The sequence below is a fragment of the Mytilus edulis genome, chromosome 7 (genome assembly GCF_963676685.1).
Source record: "Mytilus edulis chromosome 7, xbMytEdul2.2, whole genome shotgun sequence".
Lineage (NCBI taxonomy): Eukaryota > Metazoa > Mollusca > Bivalvia > Mytilida > Mytilidae > Mytilus > Mytilus edulis.
In genome coordinates, this window is record NC_092350.1 from 6,223,232 (window position 1) to 6,230,313 (window position 7,082).

The window sequence follows — 7,082 nt, forward strand, 5'->3', positions numbered from 1 at the left end:
GAGGATCAATCAATGAAAAGATTGAAATGGTGGGAGGTTCAAATATGGAGTCGATTCACCCGGACAGAGAAAAAAACCTCCGTTAGAATCAGATCCTGATTTTACTTGTCCACTGATTTCAATCTTTTTATTAATTCCTCCTTGATATTTAGATTTTTTGCGGTTTTGGATTTCGAAATCCAATGTGATTTTTAAAACACAAAAGATATAAAAAGATGTGGTACTAGTGCCAATGAGACAACTCTCTCATCCAAGTCACAAATTATAAAAGTAAAACAATATAAGTCAAAGTACGGTCTTTAACACGGAGCCTTGGCTCACACCGTACAGCAAGCGATAAAGGGCCCCAACAATGACATGTAAAAACATTCAAATGGGAAAACAAACAGGTTAATCTTTTTTCAAGTCTTTATATCTATATGATATGAACAGTGCTCCGTAGAACAGTCATGTTAACATTCTCATCATAAATAGGAAGTACAGAAAATCGCTTGATATTGAACATTCATAGGAAAATCATGTTATGACCATTCTGTTTCCTCGTCTTTGGAATTTTTATTATATAAAATCATATCATACATAATGTATATTCCCATTTATAAATATAATATTTGGAAAGTTTAACCTCAATATAAGAATACAATACATGCAATTTTAAGTTTATTATAATGATAATGAATGACTATTATTTAACCATGATGATTTGTTTTTTATTCAATGCTTTAGGTAAGATATACTGTATACTGTATACTGTTTCACAGTTTATTTTTATATTGATTGGCAGTGAAAAAATGTAAAGATGTTTAGCAATTTCTTGATGAATAAAATTATTCATGATAACATAGATGTGGGGTGAGGTATAATAAATAAGTGGCTTAAATAAAACGGTCACATTATGTCAAAGTAAAGCTTGTAACTCGGAAATGAAAATTAGATTTTATAGAAAATGACACCGTTTGGCATATAACGTTCCGTTGAACATATATATAGTTAAAATCCATATGCTGGTATACCATTAATAATCAACTCATATATTAAGCCTTTCTATTTCGTTTCAATTTCCATTAAAAAACTTTGGGTTAAGCGAACATCATTTTTGCGATCAGGGGCATTCGTTCACATGTTGTTAGAACGGTTGATAATTTATTTTATTATACTTCACGTTAACATACCATATTTTGATTGGCTAATACGAGGGTGTTAATTTACTCTATCACATGGCTGAGCGGTGACAATCTATTTTTCAGATGTCACCATCTCGTCAAGACCAATCAAAAATCGACAATTTAAAGACAATGAACTGGATTAACACCAAGTTATTAAAGACAATTTTTCAAAGTTCTACGTTTTGGCTCGGTTTCTATTACTTGACTGTAAAAAAAACCCCAAAAAATCCATCTTGCTTTACTTCTGTCTTATACTCGTAACGGTTTTTTTGTACGTGACATTATAGAAAATACTTTTAGAATAACATTCATCTGTAAAATACAATAATGAAAGGCGTTCAGTATAATAAATTAAAAACATGGTTCCCCTCAAAAAAGCATTGTCCACCTTGGCTTCGCCGCGATAGACTATGTTTTCTCGGGTTACCAATCTGCTCTATCACCCTCTCAGCTATGTGTTATTTATATAATGTTATATTGAACGAATTATTCGGCAAACTAAATTCTTATTGTTATGAATCGGCACTGCTTTTTGATAGGGAATTGTTATTAAGTACCTACATGTTGGGAGAACACATTGCTTTCTAGTTTATGCTGCATCTTGACGACCTCGAAGATGATTGATGAACTTTTATATTGCAGGGATTTAGACACACAAATTTCACTATTAAATGACGTAAAAAAGCGCGAATAATTATGAAGGACAGCACTCGAAAGTGGTATTTTACATAATACATGTAGTGCTAAATAATGTCGTTATATATATCTTGACGACCTCGAAGATGATTGATGAACTTTTATATTGCAGGGATTTAGACACTCAAATTTCACTGTTAAATGACGTAAAAAAGCGCGAATGATTATGAAGGACAGCACTCGAAAGTGGTATTTGTAGGATCCTTTCCTATAGATAATTTAGCTGATCTGTAACAATAACATCTTCATGCCTTATACATCATGTACTGTAGTACGCCGCTAGATTAAAACTGACGAGAAAAGGTAACACACGGCCAGCAAAAGCTCTTTTTTTGAGAGCCCAGGTGGTCGTGTGGTCTAGCGGGACGGCTGCAGTGCAGGCGATTTGGTGTCACGATATCACAGTAGCATGGGTTCGAATCCCGGCGAGGGAAGAACCAAAAATTTGCGAAAGCAAATTTACAGATCTAACATTGTTGAGTTGATGTTTAGACGAGTTATATATATATAATTGTATCGTTTTTTATAATCAGGTAAAAAATAGATAAAACATTTTTGAATGCGTATGGAACAAATAATCCCTTGCATGAGACCTTTTTCTTCTTTTGTTAAGGTAGATTTTGAAGGTATTTGAAATGAACAAATAATCCTTTGTATGACAACGACTTTTCTTTAGTTTGTATATTCTTGGATGCTCTTTGAATACATAATCCTTTGCAACACATCACCTTTTCGTATTGTCATTTTAGTAATTATCTTTTTAATTCAACGAAGCATATGCCATACGGAAGCATAAGTAGATACAAGAAAACATGATATGAGTGCCAATGAGACAACACCCCATCCAACAATGTATAGAATGATGCTTATGTATGTGCTTTTTCAATAATTCTAGGAGCAACTAAAATGCGATGTTTGATGAAAAATTATGACAGGATCACACAAGGATGTTGTCAAGGTAACGTATACAACAGATCTGTAAGCGGTTGCTGTAATAACGAGTTGTATAACATATCACATCAAGGTTGCTGCCATAATATCAATATTTACAAGATACTATTCCAGGGATGCTGTGGGGATATCGTTTACAACAAACATCATGATGCCATACAATATGAATGTTGCAATGGTGAGGCTTCATGTAGAAACTTTACTTATACCTTATACATGTAGTTTTATTAAAGTAAATATATTGCTATAATTGTCAATGCGACTATCACAAGTAAAACTACAACACTATAACTATAAGGTGGAGGATGGCAGCAACTACTACTATACGTCATCGTACTGCTTTCCTCAATAAGCAAAACCCATACCATTTAGAAAGCTACAGAAGACTCTTAATGAGAAAAACAAATATGAAAACAACATAGAATAAATTTCATGTATCCGAAGCGCTCTTCTGGATTTCTCTTCAAGAAAAACGCTAAAATATTAATAGCTGAAAGCAAAAGTCAATGATGTTAAAGAACCGAAACAATTAATGTATAAAGGCAACTGTAGTATACCGCTGTTCAAAAGTCATAGATATAAGATATATATAACCAAAAAAGGTCAAATAAATTGCTGAATCCAAATTTTAGAAAGGTTTGCTGTTGTCTGTGCTATGGTCGGGTTGTTGTCTCTTTGACACATTCCCCATTTCCATTCTCAATTTTATTGATATAAATCATACTATAATGGGTACCGAAGTATTGGCCAATGATCGGATATCGACTGAAAGTGGGACATTTCATCTTCGAAATCTAACGACATGTTCAATGCTAAAAGAATAAACAAAAAACATTTTCAACATCAATCAAGGACACACTGATGTGGGCTTTTGGCTACGGACAATCACTTAAATAACATGGAGCAGTTGTTTATGCTGGTAAGCGCCAATACTCTTTTTACCTAAGACAATATAGTATATAACTACACAAAATATATCAGAAATGTAGAAAAAAATTACGACCAAAACATTTAAGAATATCTATTCACGGTTACTGAAAATTCAAAGTAACGCTATTTGAAGTGACAAATTAAGAATTAAGTTTGGTGATGTGCCGAATTCATTGAATCAAATAGTCGCCCTCATGTCCTTGTTTATTCTGTTTAGTCTTTTCTGGTAATATCACCTTGAAATGTGACTCGGTACGTGGCATCCCATCATCTTGTTATTGTGATATGGGTTATTTTTGTTTTGTTGTCTTTTGTTTTTGTTTATGTGCGTTGTATCTTTTATTCCTTTTTCTTTGTTTATCTATTTGTTTGGTTTTTATAGTGATTAAATTTATAATATAATGTTGACCCCCATTTATGAAATTTCACCTATTATGTCTATCTGTCTGTCTGTCTGTCTGTTTGTTTTGTTCAATACAATATGTGTCTGTCACAAAAGTAAGGGGTTTAGCTAGTTATAAATCCAGGTTTAGTCTACCAGTTCTACGTAAGAAAATGCCGATAAAGTGTCAGATATATAACTGTTATTATTCATTCATTTGATGTGTTAATTTGAGCTTTTGATTTTGCCATTTGATTATAACTTTCCGTTTTGATTTTTTCTCTGAGATCAGTATATGTGTTATTTTACTTTTTTTTCTCATACCCATTAAAAATAATAAGCAAATTGATTGCTGAATAGAAATTTTTACCACAATTTCATTTCCTTTCATTTTAATAAATATATTTCTCCCATCCATCTTGTTTATCTAACATTATGCATGCAGTGCACATGGCGCTATAGTTCAAGCGATACTTACCATAATTGTTTGGTTATTCAAGCCTCTAATGATGTATTTGTAAAAATTGGTGTTAATTACAATTAACATGAAGCGAATGAACAACACTTTGTATTTCGATGCATCATTTGATTATATTTAAAAGCACAAATTACAAATACAAAATAAAATCAGCACATATGTTGTTCAACTCATGTACAAGCTTCTTCATTTGGACAATGATAAAAACTAATTTTGAAGCCGCTTAAGTTGTAACTTTGATTGAATTATTTTCTTTTTTTCAGATCAAGTATTCAATACTGCTTTAGAAAAATGTTTTGCAAATGCTATCAAGAACAAAACCATTGCTATACAAGCATCAGAATCAAGCAACAGTGCAGTTATTTCCAGGGAGAATATTTCACAAAAAATCTTGATCTGCTTCTTAGTTGTAACATGTTTTGCAGTCAGCTATCCTATACCTTGTCACTAACTGAATAATGTTGTCTCGCTCACATATAAAGACGTAACAAGAATCGGTGCTGAGGTACTATTTTCTGATAAAAATGAACCACTTAAAGATATACTATTACTTTATGTATATACATCTTGATATTCTTCAACATATGTATATTTTCAATTATTTAATTTGTCAGTGTTATTTAGTGAAATGCGCGTAATTGTTATAGAGTGAGTGTTATATATTTGTGTCCAATGAATGTAAAAAAATAAAATTGAAAAAATATTAAACTCCTATGAAAATCCAAAACGAAAAGTCCATCGTCAAATTGCAAAATTAAAAACTCAAACACATCATTCAATTGAATGAAAGTGTCATATTTAGATAATTTAAACTTTATATCGAATACGTGTTATATATATATGTTTGTATATAATGAGTGTAATTCATATATCGAATGAGTGTTTAATATTTATATAATCTGAATGTAATTTACTATATTGTATGAGTGTGATATATTAATTTCTCTAATTATTAGCCAATGTATCATTTTCTTAATCGCAATTTTCTAATCATCACAAATAAGGCAACTATAACTGATGACGTAACAGAGAAAAGATGTTTTCCATATATCGCCTAAAGTCTTAAGAGAAACAGATTCAACCACAAAACCCATTGCAATTCGACGTTTCTCCACCCACGACAGTGACATTATATATATATATAAAAAAAACTCGACAAACTTTTCGTTTTAAATTTAAAAACAAAGTGTCTGGAGTGGAGAATTATTACACTTGATACAGTAGTAGTATATATACATATATATACTACTACGCCAGCTGAAGGACGCCTCCGGGTGCGGGAATTTTTGCTGCATTGAAGACCTGTTGGTGACCTTCTGTTGTTGTGTTTTCTATGGTCGGGTTGTTGTCTCTTTGACACATTCCCCATTTCCATTCTCAATTTTATATTTATAAAAAAATAAATGTGCTGTTATTACAGATAGTAAATTGATAGAAATATAGTATGAACTGAATTTTTTTGAAAATTTTAATTTTTATGTAGCAACATTCCAGTAGCACCCGGAGTATATATCGTTCAGTTTATACAAAATTTCTAGGTTTGTGTTTCGAATCATGTTTTTGTTGGAAAATATTTCTTGTTTACAAGTAAGTTATTCGGCTGTTGTCCATTCTTTGTTGTCTCTTTAACACATTCCCCATTTCCATTCTCAATTTGATTGAACTAAGGGCTATTTAAGGTTAAGTAGTCTCTCTACAAATTAAACGTACACCGTCACTGTTTAATTCTGGAATATTTGTGTCGCACATTATCCTTTCCTCGATTTCTCGTACCAAACGCATACACATATTAATTATAGTTTTGCTTGTGAGAAAAACAAGGTCGCAGCTGGTGAACCAGGATCTCAAACCCTATAAGAGTTTATGAGTTCATTCCCTTATCTTTGTGATCTTGTTTTGGTCAATTTAAAATTATTTAAAGTTTTGCGTAATGTTTTCAGTAAACACTATGATGTTTTACGGGATGTTTAATGTCAAATCCATAACATTATTGCTGGATGTTTAATTAAGTGTTTCTGTCCTATCCATGACATTATTGCGGGATGTTTAATGTATTTTTTTCTGTCTAATCGATTACATTATCACGGGATGTTTAATGTTATGTTTTCTGTCCAATCGAAAACATTATTTCGGAATGTTGAATGAGGTGTTTTCTGTCCGATCCATAACATTATTGCTGAATGTTTAATGTGGTGATTTCTATCCGAGTCATAACATTATTGCAGAATGTGTAATGTTATGTTTTTTGTCCGATTCATAACATTATTACTGAATGTTTAATGAAGTGTTTTCTGTCCGATCCATAACATTATTGCGAAGTTTTTAATGTTATGTTTTCTGTCCAATCCATAACATTATTGCGGATTTGTTTGTGGAATGGTTTCTGTCAAAACCATAACATAATTGTGGAATTTTTATGGAATGGTTTCTGTCCTATCTTTAGGTTTTTGTGAAATAATGTATTGACTGTTTTCTGTTC

General features: G+C 31.8%; 1 long non-coding RNA gene across 1 annotated transcript; it reads left to right on the top strand.

Moving 5' to 3' along the window:
- Positions 1-650: 650 nt before the first annotated feature.
- Positions 651-6,054, top strand: LOC139529812 (uncharacterized). Its single transcript, XR_011665898.1, has 3 exons — positions 651-726; positions 2,758-2,991; positions 4,867-6,054. It is a non-coding gene; the product is annotated as an uncharacterized lncRNA (long non-coding RNA).
- The last annotated feature ends 1,028 nt before the right edge of the window (positions 6,055-7,082 follow it).